The sequence below is a fragment of the Molothrus ater genome, chromosome 3, assembly GCF_012460135.2.
Source record: "Molothrus ater isolate BHLD 08-10-18 breed brown headed cowbird chromosome 3, BPBGC_Mater_1.1, whole genome shotgun sequence".
NCBI lineage: Eukaryota > Metazoa > Chordata > Aves > Passeriformes > Icteridae > Molothrus > Molothrus ater.
This window is the reverse complement of record NC_050480.2, coordinates 53,730,638-53,753,795: the sequence shown is the minus strand read 5'-3', so window position 1 is coordinate 53,753,795 and position 23,158 is coordinate 53,730,638.

Here is a 23,158-nt window from a genome sequence, read left to right as displayed (position 1 = left end):
GTCCTTTCCCCCCACAGCACACCTCCTTCCTTGAGGACAAGGGGAGGAGGATGCTCCACTGCCCTCTACCACTCTCCCTATTCTCCTTACTCACCATTTCCACATGGCAGCTTCCCCCTGCCCCAAACTCCACTTGACATTGGCTCTGAGATGCCTTTTTCTGTCATTTTCCTATGCCACCCATCTCTATTTCCCTGCTCACATACATGTGCTCTCACTCTCCCTCTCTCCATCTCCATCTTCCACTTCTGTCACAGGAGGACACAGCCCAGACCTACCCCTGGCAAGACAGGTCATTGTTGTGAGAGCCCAGGACAAGCCAAAGCACCCTCCCTTTCTGGCATGTCCCTCTGCCACAAGCAGGAGGTGCCTGGGCTCTACTGCAGAGAAGCTGCTCTTGCTGGTAAAGTGACCTGTGGTCTCTCTCCCTGACATGCCTTTTAGGGAGCTTTCAAACAAGCATCTCTCCCTCCTACTAAGGCCTGAGAAAACTTGTACCAGAAAATTCCTGCATAAGTTCAGCAGCTCAGTTTTATCTATGGCCTAAAAAGAGCCTTTTCCCAACAAACACAGGCTGGGCCTTCAATGCTTGCATTCAGTGACCTGAATCTAAGGTATTAAATATTGACTGGTTTAAATGGCTGAGGAGATGTTGGCTGGAAGGGACCTCTGACAGTCATCGAGTCCTACCTCCTTTGAAATCAGGATGATTGTCACCATTAGATGAAGTATCTCCAAATTTCTGCTGCTAATTCAAAGCTAGAGGTTTGAAAGATTTCTGAAAGGCACATGTGAAGTAAGGACGTGGCACGTTGTCTGTTGAAAGACCAGGCTGTGTTGTCTGTCTGCTGCTGGGGTCAAAGAGAGAAACATCCTTCCACATGCAAAAGCACAGTGTCACCACAATCTTCTATGTATGTGTGAGGATCTTGGCATGTGGAAAGAGCCAGCAGAGAGCTTTCTGCACCCTGAAGAAGCTCATCAGAGCCACTGGAAAATCAACAGAATAGTTGATGCACTTTACCTATGGTCCAGAATGAACCATGCATAGTTTCTGCCTGAAAGCTCATTTCCCAAAATTAACAGCATCTTCAATTCTATTATTAAAGCTATGCAGAAACAACACAGCAGAACATGAGCCCACAAATGCCGCAGGGAGTGGCTCCAATTTGTGGGCCACAGATCCATTTTGTAGATAAAATCTACAAGAAATCCTACACAACCAGTGTGGCAGAGAGTATAAGCAAAATTGAAAAGGAATTTACTGCTTAACACAGTAGAAAGAGGAGAGGCAAATGGTTGGAAGGGTGAATGAATGTATTTCAGCATTTCCAGGCCATTTTAGGTGCACTGCATCTCACCTAATCATTTGCCCTACCACTTCTAGCAGGAGGTTTCTCCCTGGGAAGGCAGTAGGGACACTGAGAGAGAAATGGAAGTGCAAACTCCTACTCTAAGGATGGTACCTAATCTAATTTTGGCCTGAATGAATCACAGCCAAAATCACTAGATGAATTCTCTAGGCCCTGGCAACTTAAAAATGCTACAGTAGGATATTTTATAGGTGCTTAGTGGCCCCTAAAAGCAGGAGAAAGCACTGTTTTGTTTGGTTTAGGTGGCTGGGAGCTTATATGAAGGCTGGGAGCTCAGTTTAAATGCTAATTGACTCATAAACAAGCCTGAGTTAAATAAAAGAATCAACTAGCATCAGCTGAGCTAGATCAGTTTAAAAATGCAGGCTTTTGTTAATCAGAGAGAGTTTGTATTGGGATAGGCCAGGCATTGCTCCAAAAGCAGCATCAGATTAAACCTCCTACTCGAAAAACACTCATTAAAAAGCAACTTCCATTGAAAAAGATCCTACTTGTCGCTACCAGCCATTGTTAGGCAGTGAAGCAGTGACAGATATTTTTGAAGACTATTATGGAGAAATAAATATTTATTTAGCTGTCTAAAGTAATTAATCCCTGCTGTTTCCTTTTTATGTAAGCACATACAAGGCAAGACTGTCTTTGTACTCGAGTTTTAGGAGACAAGTCTGTGTAGAGGCTCCCATGGTTTTTGAAGGCAGTAACAAATTCATGCCTAATACTTTCTGTGCAACTCGAGAATGCCAACCATCAAGCAGCAATAATAGACTTTTCCTATCCTCATTCAGTGGCAGCAGGAAGGAGATATTCTAAGGGGAAAGAACAGAGAGAAGAAAGGTGAGAAAGTAGAAACTGCAAGTGACATGCAAGGCTGCAAGAAGCTGGCCCACTTCTGGTGTAGGATTTGACAAAGGAAATTGCTTTTACAGGGTATCAATTTGAAAATCAAAAAAAGAGAGGTGGGGGATGAAGGGAGATTAAGCTGTAAAAGCACAAGAAAAAGGATCAATAACCATCTTGGATGTATTTTCTGGGAAGCTGGCATGGGTAGCATAAAGATGTTTCTTAGTGACTATGTTGGCACCCCTCCCATTGACAAGTTATACAGCCAAAGTGCAATTAGCACATTCAGAGGAACAATAATTACACAATACCAAACAGGCGGTCTATAGGCTGATTAAAGCATACAATAAAAATAGAGATATAGGCCATAGCTCAGCTCTTGTACAAGAACATCTCTGCCCTCAGAATCACTGGAACAAGATATACCTACACTGTAGCATATGAGCTAGAGATGATAACTACATATGAGCTTGATAACATGCAGATTGTTTTTGCTTTTTAAATTTTAGCAGGTAAATGTCATTGCTACACATTTAAAATCAGAAGCAATTTTTTAAAAAGTAGCTCAAGTGCTAAGTTCCATATTTCTTTTTCCCCAGAAGTATTTTATTGCAGAGTAAAATGACAGATGCAATTAGATAATGTTGAGCAGATTATAGTTTGAGAATGTTATGCTGTGTTACATATTCACAAGTGAACAATAGCAAGGGGAAAAAAGAAAGATGGTTATCTTAGTATCTATTTTTAAAGTTGGACAAAGGAATGTGTCCTTTCTGGGTAGGAAAATATTATGGGGCTCTATGAATTCAGTTGTGTTATCTCTTCTCAGCTACATGAGGAATCTTTTATGACTCAGTTTATCTTTACAAATCATTCTCGTATTACTAGAAAAATTTCAAAATTACCAAGAGCTGGATTTGTGGCCACATGACTGTTGAGCTCAGAAACCCTGAGCTTGTTTTCCATTGACACAAAGGTTTTCTTGCAAGCCTATGCACTTTACTTTTTTGACCTATGTCTCAACTTACCTATCAACAGCAAAGATTGGACTCAAACTGCAAGAGCATAGACTGTAAACCAGCTACCTATCAACAAAAATACAGTATGGGTTAGGAAAGATTACTCCATTAAACTGAGCCCTCCTGGAGACCTCCACCTTCCAGAGTAATGAAATAGGGCAAGAGCTGTTCCTTATTCCTGATCTATATTTTATCTAACTTTTGTTCTTAAAAATAAGGTATCTTAATCTGAGTCACTAGAGCCTTTATACTCAATGGCAAGAAGGACTCAGCTTCACAGGGTGATTTGTTTTGCCTGTTTCAGACCACTTGCTACAATGATATGCTTCATCTAAAGGAGGAAAGCACCCTCTGATTTCTTTTCATTGACTATAAATAAAGTAGCTCAGGATAACTTTCAGATCTGAACAGACATCACTTTGAGATACCTAAGAGAGGTGTAGCAAGTCTGATTCTGTGGGAAGAGCACAGAGAAAACTCCTTATGCCTTTCCTCCTCATTTGTACCCACACAAGACTCCTTCTTTAAAAATTATTTTAGCCAGAAGTGCAGTTTTACCCAGTTTTATCCTGCCTGCAGTCTGAAAGATCACGCAAAGATAAAGGTCCCTTCCCATCCTTTGCAAAGGAGAGTGTGGGTTCCCCTCAAGCTCAACTTTTCTAGGCTCACAAAGACATCCTGTGTGATTAACAAGATGAGCAAACCTTTGCTTTTGCCACCCCTAAAAACCCTATAAATTCCCTTGCAAAGCATCCACTCTGACATCATACTGTGCCAGAACTGCCCTGGCAAGGTGAAGTGGGATATTTGTGTTGATGAACCCACATGAGAGCAGACCTGAGAACTCACTCCCTTGGAGATGGTTTTAATCTCATTCTTTCACAGTGACAGAGCTCTGATTACAAGCTCTGCCCACAAGGCAGCAGAACACAAGGTCTGTGTCTTTTTCAGCAATACACAACTAGACACAAGGCCATGAAGCTCACCTGTTCAGGAAACAAATGGAGTGGGCTTTGCTAACTAAGTATGGCAGCACTCCATCCCTTCTTAGCACAAGTCCGTGATTTCTTTTACTCAGAGACTCATAAACACAGCTTCTGAGTAACTGGACAAACACATGAATATCTTTCAATGATTTCTGTACCTTTAGCTTCACTCTTTCATTCCCAAAATAATAAGCATCATAAATAGCTTGTTCCTCACACTTGTTGTTGTCCCATTTAATTTTGTCTGTAAACCCCTGTTATTCCCATTACCTGACCAGTCATGCACTCTGACACCTGACTTAACATGACAGCCATTAAAACCTGTCCTGTTCCTTGGAGTTGGATGTTGGAGTTCTATGGATGTTACTCTCTTATTAGTAAACAGATGTTCTCAATACCCCATAGCAGGCAGAGTGTGAAAGGCATCTTATTTAGAATGTTTCAATTAAATCTTACAGAGATTGTAAGGAATGCTGTGAATATGCCCAATCTGGAATTCATTTCAGTATGGGAATGGAATACTATGATATGTCTAAAGAAAAATAACCTTCAATAGTGGCAGTGGATTTTATTCCTTATGTAATAGAATTTAACTTTCAAATGACAACCAAAAAGTATTTCATTGCCCTCCACAGATTTTACATAAACACTTCATAAGCTCCACTCCTTGTGGAATCTGTAAGGGGTGCATTTAGCCTTCAAGGACAAAATTCAGCTCCATTTCATTCACAGGCAAACCTGTGGCAAGTCCCTTTTTTCTCTTTAAATTTCAGTGTCCCCAGCTGCAAAATGCTTAAAACACTACTTGCTTATTGTTTAATTCCATTCTCTAATTAATTTGATTAAGCCCCTCAAAATAACTAAAATTTATTCAGAATAACAAAGCCTTTATTTTGATCAATTTTGATCCCTTTCAGCAGGTAATCCTTGATAATGTAATCACTGGGTATAGAAGGTTTCATTTAATAGTGCAAGACAAAAATTTTACAAGAGAGACAGGAGGAAGCTAGTGGAAGACTGGAGTGATAATAAAAGATGACTATAACCCAAAGCTGCATTACTTAGAGATTATTATTGATGTTGCAAGAGCTACCATATGCTTTGCAAGCTGTGACAGTCACCCTTGTAGTCACATGGATGAAATGATCAACTGCTTTTTGCATTCAAAGTGATAGGAACAAACTTGATCCAAGTAAGAGAAGCTGCTGTGTGACAAACAGCACAGGGGCATTGTGTGGATTAATTAGTTTGTGGGGGGAAGGTGTCTTGCTTTGGTTTAGTTTGGATCCTCTGTTGAAGGTTCGTGCAGTAAGTGCAACATCTATTTACCAATGTATCGCAGGGGAAAAAGCTAAATGAGTTCAGGGAGTTGCCATTTAATTAATTCATGCAATCATGCTTATGCATCACGTCACATGTTTGACACCATTAATGTCAATGATGCATTGTCATGCCCTTAGCACAAAAATTATGACCCTGGTCTGAGTGGCAGACAGAACTAAAGTAAATTGCCCAGGGTTTCCCAGGGATATTTAGAGACTCAATGCCTATATAAAGGTATTGTGTTCTTATAGCCTGCTACAAACCACGTGCTGCATCTTCTGCACCCTGTATAATTCTGAGGGTGAGGTGGCAAAACTGCTTCTGGATGGGTTGGTTAATACTGTCACTGTGGCCCTTCCTTGGCAATGGCATAACTACTTTAGGAGGCACCAGAGTGCATCAAGCCTTGGCACACCTGAATGCACCCTCGACAGACCTTGAAGCATGGATCGAAGGGTATGCCTCAGAAATCTCCCACTGACCTCATTTTGGATTCAGGCCTGACAGGACTTTAATCCCCCCTGCCATCACAATGGCCCTGTTCTCAGCAGAAGTAATTCACTCTCATTATTGGTGGACCTTCAGCTTCACAGACCATAACAACATCGATCCTGTCACTGCACATGCAGAAAGTCCATGCTGGGGAATCTCTGCACAGACAGTAACTCCTTGTGTCCACCTGTCAGTCCTGGGAAAACATGAAGGAAATACTCTTTGCTATAGGACCTCTGGTCCAGTTTCTCCTTCTTAATAGGAGGAATTACTTTGGAGTGGTCACAGAGAAGAGAGATGAAAAGTGCATAGCTCCATGGGCTGACCCCAGATGTTAAAACATGTGCAGCTGGACCTTGAAAACAATGACAGACCAGAAGGACTCCTCTTTCCATCTGCCTCACAAACTGTTGGGGCTCAGGTAATTGGGTATTTCTCCACTAAATCCAATTTCATAAAAGAACACATCATGTCTATTTTGGGAACATAAAAGCACAGGAAACTTTATTTAACATTGCGAGACATATAGGCATGTCTTCTATTTACTCCTTTTTTGATTTATTTACTCCAAGATGAGGTCACTGAAGCTGGAAAGAACTTTACAAATCATTTAATATTTCTCCATTTCTTGTTAACCATTAAATGACAGTTGGTACTTCACATAAATAGACCTATGTGTCAACTGGAGTTGAAATGGGATTATAACAATACAGTAAAAGTAGTGAAACATTTTTTAGCTTATATCAATTTAGTCAGAGAAACAGCATCAATGGTTTTATATTTTTTTTACAAAGTTTTTCTATATGATTCACATGCACTAGTGCTATTTTGCGGTACAGCACAATACTATGGTATTTTGATTCAAGTTTTATTATTTTCATTAAATGACAAACACTTTAATTGAATTGAGGGGATTTGTTGACTCATGACTCTAAGCTGAACTGGTGGACAAACTGGACGTGACAGAATCGCTTTATATCACATACATATTGAAACAACCAGCAAGGAAACTGATACAAAAAGCAGGCCAACTCTCTTTCTTAAAGTATAACTTCTCTTTTTTGTCATGTTTGATCCCATGTGGAAGCTTCATTTGAATGGGACCCGCAAAGCAAAAACGAAGAGTGAGCACAAACTCCTGTACTGAATATCTCCATGCTGTGAGGTGCAAGAAAACCCAGTACAGAAAAATAGCTGTAATATATTAGTGTGTGGGGTTTTGGATGAGTATCCTGACATAAAGTCTCTCAGGCCACTTCAGAGATCCAAGAATTCATCCTATGTAATTTCCAGATTGACTGTCTCAGTTGTAATAAGAATTAGTGGCATCATTCTCTTAATGTTCACAGTGGCTCATGCTGGGATTTTTTTCAGTGATCTAAGCACAAAAGAAAATTTCATCAAGAAAAAGGAATTCACAGTTATTTTTAAAAATCTGTGATTAATGCCTTTTCTGCTTTGTCTAATACATTGTCTGTGGAGAGCTGGGAGACCAGGGACTGTGTGTGTGAGGGAGAATTAAGTAAAGCAAGACTACTGTCAGTATATTCAAATCCAGTATCCAAAGTCTGCATCTCAACCAGGAAATCTACAAAAGCTTTTCAGTAGAAAAAGATCATAAAACACTTGGTATAGTTCCTGCAGGTGCCAGCATCCAGTCAACAATGCAGAAGCTGTGGCAGAACTTTTCATATCAGAAGGGAACAACTTTTCCAGGTCCTGGGGAAAAAAGAATGCAAGAACAAACAAGTAGCAGATACTGAAGGTGAAAGAGAAATGCATAGAAATTGACAGGTATTTTCTGTTCTAAAGAAGGTGAGAGTGCTGGTAGAAAGCTGAAAAAAATCCCACTCATTTATAGCTTTGAGGCAATGTTTTAAAACATTTGGGATAAGACTGTCAAAATTAACTTATGAAGATTTAGTAATTAAAAATTATTCAAACAAATATTTCACTATTCCCTTTGCATGCAGCACTGGGGAGGCTGCAGCTCAAGTACTGTGTCCAGTTCTGGAGCCCTCACTTCAAGGACATTGAGATGCTGGAGCAAGTCCAGAGAAGGGCAATGAAGCTGGTGAAGGGTCTGGAGCAGAAGTCCTGTGAAGAGCAGCTGAGGGAGCTGGGAGTGTTTAGCCTGGAGAAAAGGAGGCTTGGAGGAGATCTTATCACTTCCTAGACCTGTGTGAAAGGAGGCTGTTGCCAGGTGGGGATCAGCGTCTTCTCCCAGGAACCAGTGACATAATGAGGGGATATAGCTCAAGCTGAGCCAGGGGAGGTTCAGGGTGACATCAGGAGGAATTTTTCATGGAAAGGACTGTTAAACATTGGAATGGACTGCCTGAGGAGGTCACTGTCCCCAGAGGTACTCAACAAATCGGGTGTGACATTTACTGCCCTGGTCTGTTTAACAAGGTGGTGATTGGTCAAAGACTGGACTTGATGATCTTTGAGGTCTTTTCCAACCTGATTCTGTACTTCTGTGATTTGTTTATTACTTGGGTTGACACTGTGCAAATGAACCCCACCACAGACTGCTTGCACAAGTGTGATGTAATGTGATGTGGGCAAGGGAACTAATATATGTGTCCTTGGGAGTGCTAAGGCAAAGGTTTATATGAAGAGTTGTTCCTCCCCTTTTCCCCATTGAAACTTGGCTCTCCCATCCCCCACCCCAAAATCAGCGACCACAGCGGCACCTCCACTGAACATGCCTGTAGCATTGCCACCCATGTGTCATTGGCTGACACTAACTGAAAACAGGGACCTTGACAAAATGGTCTACACTGGGAGAAAGAAAACATCAGTGTCATTGTGATGCTAATAGAGGATGCTATAGTTAGGCTGAGAGGAGAGGGAAGGGGGGGTTATATGTATGCACTTCATTTGATTTATCCATGATGTTTCTATATACTTTTTTATTAATGGAAAAGAAAAATGGTCATTTTTTTCCAAATTACCTTGATAAAGCCAAAAAAGAATAATCAGGCAAATGTTTCAGGCTTTCCATAGTTAAAAGAAAGCTGAATTTAAACTAAGGAAAAGTACAGGGTTTTATTTCAGCCTGTCCTTGAATCATTCTTTTAAAACACCAGCTCATTATAGTCAAAGGTCCTAATTTTAAGAATGTCTCCATGGGGGATTCATCACCTCTTTCCTATTCATTGCATGAATGGTCCAGACCTTCTTTTTGATCAGCCAGGGTCTTTTGGGAACAAACCTTGAGGTGAAGGTGGACATACATTGTTTTCCTGCTATCAGTTAGATTCCAAGCTGTCATAGTACATAAGAAGAAATTCCTGTAACAAACCACCTCAGATATCCATAGGGAATACACATATGTGATTAACCCAACTGGCCACTGGGTGTGACCATTGCACCACACAAAAGCATCTAAGACTTTTCCAAAGACAGGTCTGGAAGTATTTGAGCTAGAAAAAAACCATAACATTTTAAGCTACGAGTAGTCAAGAGTAATGTCAACCAACTTTCTGTGCTCAGTTTTCATACACTCTGCTGCACAATTTGGAGCCTCTCTCAAAAGTCAGACATAGACCATTTAAAACAATAGTGTAAAAGAAAAAATCAGTGAAAATCACATTAATGACATTACCAGAGTCCCTTTTCCTTCTCCAGAGGAAAACTAAGACTGCTAAAGCTGCAGGTATCTTACTCTGTTCACTGCAGACATATTAATAGAATAGGCACATTCACAGGCAGAATGGCTTAACTAGGCAGTATCCAAAATATTAGCTCTTAGTTATGTAGTCAGCAGCCAAAAAGGCAATATCCACTAAGAGAAAAATAAAATCTACCATAAATTACTGATAATTATTTTTCTTCTAAAATGGCTTCTGTAAATATGAGACAAAATAATTTTGTCCAGAGTAATGCAGCCAGTTTTGAAGCACTATGTATTTTGTGTCAGCCCATTTCAAAGCATTTTCCAATTTTATATTTTATAGCATTTCTACTATTGAAAATTCCCCAAGTTTATCTTTTAGAGCAGATATACATTTTATATTCTCAGTGCAGCTATAGTTAGGTATACACACCAATTTGCAAGGTCTGTTTCCTGACCACACTCAGACTCAGCAGTGAAACGTTTGCATATTCCCTTGAGTCAGGTTGAAGTTCAGTAGTATCAGACCCTTATCAAAGAGTCAATGGCAGAATAACATCAACTTGATCTCTGAAAAACCTGTCAGTCCTCAGATTGCTCATGCTTACATTGGTTACAACTTCCTTGACAGGCAATAACTGAACAAAAAAAAAAACCTCACCCAGAATGTAACCATGCTTTGCCTTTCCTTCATCCTTGGGCTAATACTCAGTGTCCTGGTCAGTGGGTATCAGCCACAATGTGATGCCTTAATGCTACAGGGTCAGTTTTACCAAAACATGATTTTTCCCATGTGGGAGAAAACTGAAGCTGTATTTGTGCAAAACATATAAAGCAAGGGTCTGGATTCAGATCTGCTTTTCAGACCATATATGAATGGGAATGCCACTTCTCAGAAGCACAAAGTGCATCACCGACTTCTGAAGGGATATAACAATCACTGTGTGCTGGTTTTAAAGGCAAAAATACCAGTAGGGGAAGATAACCTCTCTTTCAGTCATGCCTCTGTACCTTTATTTCTGATTTTTAAATGTATGCTTAAATAAAAAAATAAATCAAACTACTAATAGTAGTACTAGTCATGATGATGATAATAATAATAATAATCATCATAGTATCATCTCAGTATCTAACAACTCATGCTGGAAATTATCCACAGTTCTCAGACTCACTGCATTTTTACACTAAGTCAGACATCTGGCATCTTCCTGAATTTGTGATGAGCTGCCAGTGTTTTAACAAGGGGAATTCAGCAAACACTACTTTGTCTATACATTTGTGCTAAACCTTAAACTGGGATTCTGTGAGTTAATGGCTATGGAAACTATTCATTTGACTCCCCATTTAAACAAAAATACTTTCTCATAACCTTGGCTAGGAAGGGGCAATTGCATTTGACAAATAAACAAAATGGTTTTGATGGAAAGTTCTACTTTCTATCTGAAAGCAAATCTACACTGGCTATATTGCTAGCATAGCTCACAGTTCAACCACAGAGCAATTTGAATGTATAAGGAGAGAAGGTCTTCAGAAAATTTCTCATCCTTGGTGAAATGTACAGCATTGAAAATGGGGGGTGAGGGGGAGAGAAAAGCATTCTCTCTGAAGTGTCTTTATGGTCTCAAGGGAGAATGTTCTTTATAAGACAGGAAGGTTTAGCAGGATTCAGAAAGGAGAAAACATCTACCCATCTTTCAGTTTGGCTGTAAGGGGCTCCTGACAGCCCCACAGCTGTGTTTCCTCAAGCACCTCCTTATTGAAGAGCCCCTGTAGCTGTGGCTGTGGCTGTGGCTGTGGCTGTGTGTGTGGCTGTGTGCATGTAAAATAAATTCAAGACTTTTGTCACCACAGCAAAGAAGCAAAAGGACCTCTGTTTGTCAGCCTCTGGCATTTTATGTACTGGGCTGAGCCCCAGGCTGGGGACCAGATGCTCTCTTCACTACTGGCAGCACCATAGTGTGGCCACACAACTATCCAGCCACTGCAGCATCACTGACTATAGTAAGAAGGTAATATCAACAGGACAAAACAACCTGTGTCATACATCTGGTGACTCAGAGATAAAAGTGGAACCTAAAGAACGGCATCTGAGGTGCAGCCCCTTGTCTGGTGACTCCATCATCCTTTCCTTTAACCATTCCATCACAAGGCTCTTTACAGACAGAGTGCAGAAGGCTTCTCTCCTAGTTTAGCAGTTTTTGAGGAAATTACATGCATGAATCCTGATAAATGGGGTTTGTATCTTCCCTATATCACCACTTCTTTGGTAGCTTATAAGAAAACTACAATAAGCTGGATTTTAACCTAAAATAAAAGATTGTGTGTCTCACTGCCAGACGTCAGGAGGTGCTCAGAATCTCAATTTTTTTACCTGTATGTTTCAATCATTTCAACTAACTCATGGGCCACCAGGGTCAAGAGCTTGGAAAAAGGATGCAACAAGTTGTCCTCACTGTGTTTTCTCTTATCAGTTTCCATGGCAGAATATATAACAGGCATTTGGCAGAATTAATGTGCCAGTGATAAAGCAGTAGCCTAGAGACACAATGATTCTGAAGTTGCGCCATAGAAAATCAGAGTGTATAAAAAGATCTCATCTACCAGAGACCTACTTTTGAGAACTCTCGAATATTAGAATGTCTGGTGCACAAGCAGTTCTTCTATTTTTGTGTTCAGTAAACTGATTCTATCTTGACAAATATATGCCCAAAATTGAGGGTAAAAAACCCAAGCAAACAAAAACCCAACCAATACAAACAAAGAACACACATCACTTACAAAAAAAAAAAAATCCAAACAAATCTCTAAAACCAAAACACCTCAAAAACCAAAAATCCCAAACAAACAAAATCCCACCTCTCACATCCTGGTTCTTCCCATTCTTTTCACACCTGTTCTGTTTGAATTGAGCTATCTTATTTCATATCCTTCACCAGGATGTGATGGATTTGGATGTTTAAGGCTGAGGGAAAGAGAACAATAATTTCAAAAAAAACCTTTCAAAAAACCTTTACTCTCTAAATGAACATTCCTAATAATTTTTAATACTGCTGCTATTATGTTTGAATATTTCTGCACTGTGTTTCAGTACATGCCCTGGCTTTGGGGAGGTGAGCTTTTGTATCACCAGACTTGAATCTTTGGACGACATCACTCAAATGCAGAAGCTTCATATTTCATGCTGGAAATTCTGAAATATTCTCAGGAGCATTGCTATGTCAGGCCCTTGGAGCAAGAGTTTGTAACTCCAGGCAGAAAATTCTACATATCAACTCGATTTCATATTAGTACCTGGCACCACACATGAATTAATATTTCAATACTTGAGAAGATATTGTCATCCCAATAAAGAGATGGTGATGCTAAAGCAAGTATGTTAGCCATGAGCTGAATAAACAAACAAACCATTACAGTTATTTCCACACAGAAAGAAAATTAGTTACCAAATACAAACTAATAGCACATAGAAATACTTCAGCCCTTTACTGTCAGAAGAAAAAGGGGCAAACAACAGGCTGATTGAGTTCACTGACTTGGAATTAAGTTTTCTCACATAATTCTGTGAAGTTCTGTCATTAGAGAATTTCACATTGATGGAAAAGTTTTATTCAACAGACAGAATTTATTCCTATTTCATTCATCTGTAAACACGTAACTGCAGTCAGATGAAGTGGAATCAAGCCCAAGGATAAGTGGAAGGAAACAAAACCTTCACTCTAAAAATCTTATGTTTTCATAACAAGATATTTCAGCCCCTAATTTTTCTGACATCTGCACATAAGGGATGAGGGACAGTGGGAGATTTATGGAAAATGTTCTTCACCGGGTTTCCATCAATCTAAAGGAGAAAGAGCACATCCTTGCTACGGTTTTGCCCCAGCCTCCAGTGAGCTGAATGCTGCTGTGTTTTAGGAGAACCATCTCCTGTAAAACACAGAGAAAACAACAAGAGAATTCTATTTGGAGGAGGTCCTTTATTATTTGTTGCTCTTGTTTTGTTTGAAAAGAAAAAACAGAGGCTTTATCAATACCCAAGGACTGGTAGCCATCCTTATACTCCACTTGGCAAAGCATCCATTCATTCAGATGCTCCAGTTTGCAACCACTGCCATCAGCCAGTTGATCAGATGTTTGCTTTCTTTCAACACGTGCTTTATTCCAAAAGTCCCTCCACAAGGTGTAGTTTAAAAGATTGTGACTGTTTTCCTTTAAAAATATTGTGGTATTTTCATCTTTTCTGTTAATTTGTTAGTGTTTTATAAATTTGCTTTGCCCACATTTTATGTGCCTAAGCTTCTGTTACCTTTCTCACATGGAATGACAACAAATGAATGCAATAGCCTAGCTGGGAACATGCCACTGACACATACAGTAGTTTTTACATTTTTCTCTATTGCTCTAATATTTTATTTGCATTTCCAGATAGCACATCACGCTAAGCAGATGTTTTAAGGCAGATGTCTACCATGATTCCCTGCTCTTTCATCCAAGTGATGTTTATAAATACAGCACTGTCTGTGAGCATTTTGATTGTGTACTAACTTGCATTTATCAACTCTGAAATTTAGCCATTCCTCTCTGATTACCCACATATCTGTAAGGGCTCTGAATCATTCCCCTTTAATGCAAACAGACATTAATGTCTGCACCATCTTTCAATTTAATCACCTCACCATCATTTCAGCTCAATTGTTTCAAACAAGTTTCTAAGAAAAGAATTTTTTTTTTTATCTCTCCACTTCTTTTACTTTCACCTTTACCTTTTTTTCACTTTTGCCCATTTAGGCTTAGAAAAGTTTTCCCAAGGAAAGGAAGAAGTTTTCTCTCCTTCAAAACACAGAAGGAAAAGATCACAGAATAGGAAACACTTGTCTCTGTGGTAAATAAATTCAGCATATTTCAAGAATTTAAAAATGTTTCAGCTTACATATCTGAGCTTTTTGTTTTATTAAGGGCTCTGTGCCCTGAAGGTGCTGAGTATTTTGGGGTTTTTTTAATGAAAAATAGTATTATGCTTGTATTTACATAAAAGAATGTCCAGTTACCTCCTAATTTCTATTCACCTGTAACTGATAAACTTCTGAAGACTCAGAGCAAAATCTTTCTCTATTACTACACTACTTCATGGTGATAAAATAAGTCATATAGCATGTTTTAGAACGGAATGAACAGAAGTCGTGTACTCTAATTTATATTGTGGCCAATGCAACAAAACAACTCATAAGTCTTGAGATATGTGATGGTTGGAAATATCATCTACCGAACTTGACAAATTTCTTGTAATGACTTGTATTTGCACCATCACCAGTTTTGGAGAAATTTAGTGTCTTCACAAAAAGAACTAGCAAACAACTGCATCCAGAAGCCAGACATTATTCCCAGACTCTGAACAGCTTAAGACTGTATCTCACAGTGCACACATGACACTCAATTCATCTACAGCCCCACTGCCCTACTTGTTCAAATGCCATTATATTTTACTCCTAATTAAAATAGGGTTTGATTTACAATCATAATAATGATCATTTATACAGCATTTTTCAAGAAGGGATGGCAGATTACAGGATAAACTCAAAACTATTTATAGAAGATTTGTTTTACCAGTATGTAAGCCCACCAAAATGAAAGTTGATAGCCTTTGAACAACAGCTGGACAAATATTATCCAACATATACATTATCTTAATTAATTTTTACCTTTTTTCTCAACTAATTTATTAGAGTAATTTTTCTTTTTGTAGTAATCAACCAGCTGCATAGCTCTGCAAATACTGTTCATGGAGTAAATCACTTGATGGGTAATGATGATTTTCACAGAAACATTTACTTGGCAAATATTTTTTTAGATAATTGAGGAGCTCAGCTTTAAAAATCATGCAATAACATTCCATAGTCATTTTAGACAAGCATAAAAAATACCTTTAAGTGAAATTATAGGAAGAATTTTACACAGCAGGAAGTAATTAGCCAAATGGAAATATGGCTATAATGGTGAGATTAAGACTTTTAACTGGTGAAAAGGCATTCACAATCTTTAATTGTTTGATACGCTCTAAGATCTTGCCTTATATCTCATAAAAAGTATCTTTAGCAGGTCTATCTGTACTTCTGAAGAAAGTCTCTCTTTTGAAAAGGTTTGGCTTGCACAAGACTTTAGCTGAACAAATCCCATTAACAGCAATGAGAGTCACTCTGCTAAATCCCCCGTGCTCCCGAATGGAAACAACTGTGTAAGTAATGTGCAAGTTTGTACTCTTCTGAACATGCATAGACATGAGATAGAAGGGAAACAGCTTCTTTTGCCACACATGCATTATCTTAAAGTACCATGCACCCTCCTGGCAGAAGGGGAAGAGAGCGAAAGGAGAGGAAGGGGAAAGGAAAAGGGACAAAACAGGGAAGCGAGGAAGGAAGGTGCATACACAGGAAAAGTAAAATTCTAACACAAAGGCCACTACTAAAACATTCTGAAACACACCTGCATTTTGTTTTCCAAAGGAATTCTCCAGGCTGCCTAGCCTCATCCTTTTTCTTTTGAAGTTCTTTCTGGAATTGACTCTTATCTAAGCTGTTCACGCATCCCTATTGAAATACTCAAAAATGGAGCAAGGTGTGAAGAGGAACAGAAGATTAAGCAAGGCTGCAGAAAATACCCATTTATTCATCTTTCAAAGGCAGCAGAAAAGGAGTCGAGCACATCTTTATTCTTCTGCAAGAGGATGCTATTGTTCATCTCACTCTAATTATGAAATTTGAACTTAAAAGGAAAAAAGAGAACACCCCTGTGACAGTGCACGGTACATATTTCCGGAAATAATTCTTATAGAGATATATGTCAACCCTATGTATCCAAGAATGACCCAACAGTCACAAAGCAACGCACAGAAGTATTTGATACAATCTACAAAGCTGCACTTCTTGATCTATTTTTGTTCCAGACAGATTAGAGAACTGCGTGGTAGAAGAAGAAAACAGAGCTAATCTTTCATGACTGCTAGACAGTGCTGCAGAAATGTAATTGCAGAACCAGAAACTCCATGAAAAGGATGCCATGCCATTTACCACAATACAAAATTAATCCAATTATTCCTTAATCACACTAAAGGGAATACTCCTCAAGCACAAATTAAAAGAACAATGTAAGAATTGGGTCTCTACTAAAAATCCATGCAATTTGTAGAGTGGATCTTCTCTTAAAAAATAAAAAATAAATGTCCCAAAAACACTGAAATTTTTCAACTCTGACAAGCCAGAGGTTTGCTACTATTGTCATCTCTCCCTTCCATCTCCATCCAAAACCCCCATACTTTTAGAAAATGCAGGCATTCCTATTAGTCTGAAATCTAAAAGATGGAGAAAGAAGGGCCAATGTTGTCTGAACATCTTGAGTACATCTGAGTTCATTGCTTTGCAAAGCTCTCTTCTGCAACCCTTTTATTCAGATATAAGCCACATTTTCATCACTAGGTGACGTGATTGAAATGAGGAGAAATACAAAGGGGCTGAGAATGTTAGCTCAGAATAAGTTACTTTTCTCTTCTTCTGTCTATTAACTGAATGAGACACTGACAGTTTTGCAAGTCTTTCCTGTAGATGTTTGGATTGGAAACAATGACCTCCGTAGATTTTTAAAGCCATGAGGTAAAGTTTTCATTAGCTATTGCACACCCAGCAATATCTCAGGACAACATACTTGTCTGCTCAGGCATTTCCAAAGTTTCCACAGTTGCTAGATAGGTGGGAATTTTTTCTTTTCTCTTTCTCTTCCCACCTCCATACCCAAACCAGACCGGACTAAAGACTAAAACCGACTGGGCTACATAATGAGGCTATAGATGTTACTATCTAACGTTGAATGAAAATTAGTTTCTTATTTCTGTTCACCAATTTCTAGCAGATTCTCACACACATACCACTGTACAAGATTAGATATATGTCGTGTCTGCACCAGTCTGCAAGCCTTTTTATTTTCTCCTTCATTGTGCTGTGCCCACAAAATGTGAGATTCACAGAGGTGTATCCTGCTCCTCTCTTGGTCTGCGTCCCTTGCTCTTGGGAGCATTGCAACCCTCTTTTCCACAAGAATCCGGTCCATATTAACAGGGAAGAAAACAACGCTGGGTTTTGGTTTCCTACAGTCAAAACATCCAGAGAGGAAGCCCTCTTCAATGACTCTTCCCCTGAAGGTTCGTAACATTCACGACCTTCCATTGATCATGCATGCCATGAGAAGAACAGTGGGTATTAAACATATCAATTCTTTACTGTCTCTATTTGATTCTGAATATGCTCCTTCAGAAAACCTGAACTTTAAGCCTATTCCACCAACCTTAGTTCAGATCCAATTTGTCTTCTACTGGTTTAATGTGATCCATATATTTTTCTCTAATCATCTTCTGCATGATTAGACCCATTGAATCAGCACTTTGTTTATCAGCTGGCTGGAGAAAACATTTTTATTTCCACAGAATAAGCTATGTTTGTTTGTTTTTCAAAAACAAGAGGCTCTATTATACCAGCTTTAGACAAAAGGTGTCTGGTAGAGTTGGAGTTACTTTACACTAGGAATAATTTACATTTAATTGTTAAAATAAAGAAAACAACACTGAAAAATGGAAAAAAAAAAGAAGTTCTAATTCACTCAGTATAGTCCAAATGTGGAAGATTTCATCTACCTCTAGGTAGACAGTGGTACATCATAACTGGCTCCTTTCTATGATCTGTGGGTGAAAAATTTTCATTTTAATTGCTGCCCAGCCCTTCTCACCTGTGTTTGTGCAGGACTGTAGCAGCCAGTTCTAGTCTTCCAAATGGCTGCCTTGCACAGGACATGTTGCAATGTCTGGGTATTTTCAGGCCTTCAGGTCTCAAAAGAACTACTAACACAATGAGCACCTTAGCCAAAGCACAGAGTATTTGGTTTATCTCAGGCTGCCACTGTAGCTGTGCAGGGAAAGTACTTGATCCTTACTGTCCTATTAAAATAATCAAAAGCTACTGATGTTTGGTAGCTCCTATAGGTTTTATTAAAGACTATTTTTGTCCTTACACATATGATCTACCCCAGAAGAACCATGGTCTTTTCTGAAGTTCAAATTCCATTTTATTCTGGAGTAGAGAAAGGGAAGGAAGATAGGAGATGGTTTGTTAACAGAGATGGCTCATCTGTGTATCGCTGTGTATCACTGGAGTTTCGCTTACATCTCTCCCCATGCAGCACAGCTGACCTCATATCAAAATCTCCTACCTTATTTACATTCCAAATCATCCTTTCTTTAAAACTCTCACAATAAAACTAATATAAAGCAGCTAAATGAGCTCTGTGACACCAACATAACCCTTTGTCTTCTGGAGGAGTAATATAATATAGTAAGTATAATTGTAAGTAATTATTCTTCCACATACAGCTACAGAATTTAAAAAAAAAATTCTTGAACACCAAATTTGATTGGAAACAATTTTAAAGCATGAGGTATATTTAATTATCTGGAATGTGATAGTGCCAGAGGCCCTACCTGAGACAGGGATCTTGTGATATAGGACAACATGACAGGAGAGAGTTGCCTCAGTTTACAGTCCAGATGAGCAGGATGGCAGCAACTGAAAAGGGGAACATATTAAATTATTTGGCCCTGCTCAATAGTTCAGCTCCCTTGATTCCTCTTTCAGCTGTTACTCTTTGGCCTCCAATTGCCTCTGCACTGCAAGAAGACCCAGACTGTTAGGATGGATGCACCCACAAGCAGCTCTGTGTGACCAGGTCAGTCATGGACATTATGTGAGTGACTGTGTACACATTATAGTTCTGAAATATGCACATACAATCCCAAAAATACTTGCTTGAACTGTAGAGGAATTCAGCATTTCTCTTAATGTGGTAGTCTAGTCAAATATCTTAAAAGGCAAAGGCATTAGAACTAAATTTAAGACAACATTATCAAAATGATACACAAACACAAAACTTCTGGGGGAGCTCTCAAGATCTTAAACAGAACAGGACATCAACACAGAAAATTAACATTTCCAAATTTCAGCCCTTAGTTCCTATCCAAGGCATGTTATCCTATTCCATTTCTAGACAGCTAAATCTTTTCATTCTCACATGTTATTAGCACCAAATTCTAAAAGCAAACATGTCCCAGAACGATATAAATAAAGCAATGAAACAGTAACTGGCCCACACAGCAGCTGGACCAGATAGCATCTCTATACATTTTTAAACAATACAATGTAATACTGTATTAACACATCTACTTGCATAAGTATATGCAGAGATACAAGACAATAACAATGCTTGACACTAATCCTGAGGAAATCAGCATGGAAAATAACTTGCCTTCTAGAGGCTAGAAAGAGCCCTCAACAGTGATAGTAAAATATTATTACGTATCTACGATAAAAGATTTCTACCTCTTTGTCTGACATTATTCTCATTGACTTGCTAAGTAATGCTTAGCAGCATGCTACCAACATCAATATTAAGGTGTTGTTAAATATTCTACATTATTTATACTATGAAAATATGAATAGCTTTTCAGTCTTGAATCCACTAAGTTCTACAGTCTCCTCAAAGTATTTACATTACCATTCAGAAGTGATACTCCAGCCTCCAGCTTGCTACTACCTCCCCACCTCGTATTTACCAGAGAGAGAAGTCCCTCAGCTCTCTCCCCTGTGACACTGCCCTTGGAGCCAAGCTCACAGGTATTTGTGCCTCCATCAGACCATCCTCTCGTAGAGGCCCTGATTTTCAGACACTTCTTTACTGTTCTTCCGAAGAAATGGACAGGAATCTGCCTTGCAAGGGCATGCAGGTCTCTTGAGCCTGCAATATTTTTTGATGATTTAAGTAAGTAACCACAGTGAGGGAATTAGGAAAGAGAGCTACACAACTTTCTTGCCTTTCTAAAGCCAGTAGGAGAAGATTACCTTTCAATCCACTATGGTAGCCCAGTCAAATCAACCCTGCAAAGTATTTTTACATAATACATGTCTGTATCTACTGAACTTACTTGTCTAATGAAGATTTCTGAGATGCCAAACATAGCTGCTGGCTCAAAATATCTCACAACATTCTGATATTTCGGATATTTGGTAAAAAGATTACCAAATCCTCTAGATGTAAAATTGGAAATAACTTACAGCAGCTCCTTCACAAGCTGTCCTGCCCTCCCTGCAAAATCCAGCTTCTCTCTAACCCCATAAAATCCTCTCCTGCTTAGTCATCTACCCCCTACCCTTCCTCTGAAACACAGGACTTGCAAAACTTATCAGGGGCCATAATTAGTTGAATAGTTGAATACTTGAACTTTTAAATAAAAGTTTTCAAGGTAGTAAATGAGAGTAATAGAAATAAGTCAAAACCCTGATATATCAAAAGCTCAGCTGGTTTTCAGATTTAAGCCATTAGGCCCTTCCTTCATCACATGTTTCAGGAACACCAGGGAAACACTGCTAACACCCACATTAATAAAAACTGGGAACATAAACAAAATTAATTTCTCAAAATCCCCAAGTGCTTTAGCTCTTTAGCTCTTGGTTCAAGGTTTTTGGTTTTTGGGGTTTTTTTTTGTTTTTTTTTTTTTGTTTTTTTTTGTTTGCTTTTTAAATTGTGACAAAATCTGAGTAAAAGGTGTTGGGTTTGAGGGTTTTGGGATTTCTTTTTCAGAGTCCCATGTTGAAAATAATTTCTCTTTTCCAACCAATACTGCCTGCCAATTAGGTGTGCCATCAATTCAATGGCAAATTTGTGTCAGACCATCTTGTTGAAATTTTGGCAGCACACTCCTACATGTGAGCATTCACAAAACACCAGGATTTTCCAGGCTCCCTGCCAAATGAATGCTTCGGAAAATATATGTATATACTGTATTCCTACAGTCTTCAAAGGCTTAGCTTTGAATTACCTGAATTGTTTTGAGTTTGAGACATCATTAGGTTATATTAAATTACAAAATATGTAAAAATAAGAGCCTGTGCTTGCTTGAACTAGCAACTCTGTCACTTTTACCTTTGTGACTTTATCTATAATGACATTTGCTTTTCTCTGCTCTTCTATTTAACAATTCTTCCAGGAGCTGCTTTTCTTTTTTTCTCAGACTTGATTTTCAGCTCCATTGTTTTGCATTTTACTTGGCTGCATAAAAGGTGCATACATCCCTTGCACTCCTTGTGAATGGGATTTTTCCCAAACATTATTTATCTTAAATATTCACAGCATTTTTTAAAGGCTTTTTTTATCTTCCTTCTTTTTTAACCCAATCTATTTGCTACCATCCAAGGATGTCATCTCAGTCTCTTCCTCCTCTCCTTTCCATTTTTATCCCTCTCCCTCCATTGCCTACATTTCCCCATCTATATTATCACCACCCTTCTCTAACACCATCTTTTTGGAGTATCACATCAATTTTTACCTCCAGGAAGTTGAACTACAGCTAGCAATAAATTGATTTGAATATTTTACTTTTCTTGACTAGGAGCTGAGCCTACACAAGTATTCTGAAATGTTATCAAGCTCAAAACAGTGTCAAACCAGAATGGTTTCTGTTGCCACAGATTCCAAGCTGAAACTGAATCAAAAGATGCACTGGTTTAATTGCCTGCCCACACACCCATCCACAGCACTTCTCCACTCTCACACACCATCCCTGCTATCATTTTTTGCCATTCTGTCATCCTTCATCTTGTATCTGTTTTTCTTCTCTCTCATCACCCCCAGCCACTGCTGTACCTGGAGTGCATCTCTTCTTTATCTTCCAAATTTCAGTCTGTCTAGATCATGACTCTCACACAAACAAGGATTTCTCCAAGTCTAATGCTGCTTTGCCAACAGCCTCTCCTACTTCACTCCTTGTGGAGATCTTATTTGATTCCACCTCCAGCTGTTCTTCTTTTCCCACTCTTCCTCCTTTGAATGGGGCTGCCAATGAGTTATTTTTGCTTCTCTTCCTCTATGTTTCTACACCTACATCAGTCTACCCTCTTTGCCTAAGATTCCCCAGGCTCTGGTCTTGTTCTCTATCATTTTCAGGTCTCTTTAAACATCATCCACGAGTACTTCAGAAATTCACCCTGTCACCCACCTTTTCTGGGACTTCCAATTCTTTTTCAGCCCATGAAGAAAATTGTCAGCTGTGACATTTCTCTGAGATTTCTTCTCTTTTACTCAGACAGGACATTAACTCTTGCTGGGTTTTATATGGCTATATCTTGTCCTCTTTCCCTTCTCATTAAAACAACAGAGCAGGTTTGTAATCTGAACTATCTGTGCCAGAAGAAACACTGGGTTGCTGCTCGGGTGGTACCTTCTGTCTGTGCACACAGCAGTCCTCCCTGCTTTTCTCCAGTAAGTCCTATAAATGCCTTCCTTTCCATTTTCTTTCAGCATTTCCAAAATTGTATCTCCTTTTTCTTTAGCCCTCATATATAGCATTTTCTTCATCCTTATCTATCCAGACTGGTGTTTTAAAGGTCATTACTTTAATTTTTAGAAGAAGATTCTTTTTGG